This window comes from Gossypium raimondii, chromosome 12 (genome assembly GCF_025698545.1).
Source record: "Gossypium raimondii isolate GPD5lz chromosome 12, ASM2569854v1, whole genome shotgun sequence".
NCBI lineage: Eukaryota > Viridiplantae > Streptophyta > Magnoliopsida > Malvales > Malvaceae > Gossypium > Gossypium raimondii.
In genome coordinates this window covers 14,906,772-14,908,683 of record NC_068576.1, presented here as the reverse complement: position 1 = coordinate 14,908,683, position 1,912 = coordinate 14,906,772, and the positions used below count along the sequence as shown (strand labels likewise).

The following is a 1,912-nucleotide window of genomic DNA, read 5'->3' as shown; positions in this document are numbered from 1 at the left end:
AACTGATTCAGAGTTTGATAGACAACTCTTGAAAGAATGGTCATCCCCATAATATACTCAGGAAACAACATCAAACTGACTTGGTGATTGGGCTACAAAATTATTAGAACCATTAGCGGTAAATTGTTTTAACATTGAAGAAATAGAAGATGCCTGAGTTGAGAGTAATGTTAGCGTGTCCACTTCGTTCACTCCAGCTACTCGTCTTCCAGAAGTTGCTCGATTTGTTGGCTATTGGTAGTTGTTGCTAGTGATCCTCTCAAAGATCTCGTAAGCCTCATTATAAGACTTAGACAAGAGAGCACACTTCGGAGAAGCATTACCATCAATCTTTTGTGTGTGTTGAGACCGTTATAAAACATCTCCAACTAGATGCAATGTGGAATCCCATGATGAGGACACTTACGAAGTAATTCCTTAAATCTTTCCCGCGCCTTGTACAAGGATTCATCATCCAACTGTGAAAAAGTGGTTATCTCATTTTGCAACTTAGTGTTTTTTTTTTTGTGGGAAACACTTAACCAAAAATCTTTCTACTAATTCTTACCATATAGATATTGAACTTTGTGGCAATAAATTAAGCCATGCTTGTGCTCAACCTTGCAATGAGTATGGAAACATCTTTAACCTCAATGCATCTTCAGTCACACCAACTATCTTTAAAGAATTGCTCACCTCCAAGAATAATCGAAAGTGAAGTTTTGGATCTTCCGTGGGCATTCCACTAAATTGGCCCACCATTTGGAGCATTTGAAACATTACTAGTTTCAATTCAAATTGCGGTGCCTCAATCTTTAGTCTCCTAATTCTTAGATTTAATTCATTAAAGAGTGGCATAGCATACTGTCTTATCGCACGATCCCTATCATCAGCAATAAGGATGGGATTGCATATATGATCTGCTTCATTTCCTTGTCCATCATTTTTATTTCTAAGGTCCATCTCGGCTTGTCTATGAGCTGACCGTTCATGTCTTCTCTGTATAAACGTTCGCTTGATTAAAGGGTCTACAGGTAACAAATCAATAATTCAATCTATGCTCATAAACACTTAAAAAATAAATCATAAAATATAAAAAATAAAGAATAAACTAGTAAAGTTAGAATTTATATAAAAATGAAATAAAAATCAAATTGAAAAGAATAATTTCACAAAAAAAAAGGTTAAGGCAAAAGTCCCTGGCAACGGAGCCAAAAACTTGTAACGCTTAAGTTTGTGAAAGTGTACACAGTTGTTATCATGTAATAAAGTAAGTGAAAGAGTTATCGTCTCCACAAGGACTGTGTATATTAATCAATTAATTGTAAAATTAAAGTTAACATTTTAGTGATAAAAACACAATATTTTGAGTAATGATGTTTAAGCTAAATTAAATTATCTAAATGCAATTTAATCTAAATGCAAAGTATGAAATGCAATGTATGAGATGAGTTTAGCATCAAAAACACAAAATTCAACAATCAATAACATAAATATGCTAGGATAATTACACTATTCATCTTAGTTAATTTTTCTCATGCTTAACAGTGTTCGGAAAAAATTCCACGGCAACTCGATCTTTTATGAGTTTGGAAACCAAATTAAGTCTTTTCAGAATCTTTTACTTAGTGAAGTATGCATTTTATTGACCATATTAAAATAAGGGTTTCTTAGAATTCAGTTGAAGTAATAGGGACGGATCAGGTTTGAAACAATTTAATCACATAAACCTAAAAACTATGTCAGGTAATAGAGGTCATCAAAGTTATTATGAACCTTAAATTTAGTTGGATCAGGATCTAAATTAAGCATGCACTTTTCAATTATTATGTCCATTAGATGTTGTCTAGTTAGGATCGTTCCGCTAATTCAAATGCATCCAATCACGAATGGATGAAATACATACTTGAATTTAATTGAAAACATGATCGAC

The 1,912-nt window shown here is 33.0% G+C and overlaps 1 non-coding gene across 1 annotated transcript; it reads left to right on the top strand.

The window, feature by feature from the left end:
- Positions 1–384: 384 nt before the first annotated feature.
- Positions 385–490, top strand: LOC128035672 (small nucleolar RNA R71). Its single transcript, XR_008192224.1, has one exon. It is a non-coding gene; the product is annotated as a small nucleolar RNA R71 (small nucleolar RNA).
- The last annotated feature ends 1,422 nt before the right edge of the window (positions 491–1,912 follow it).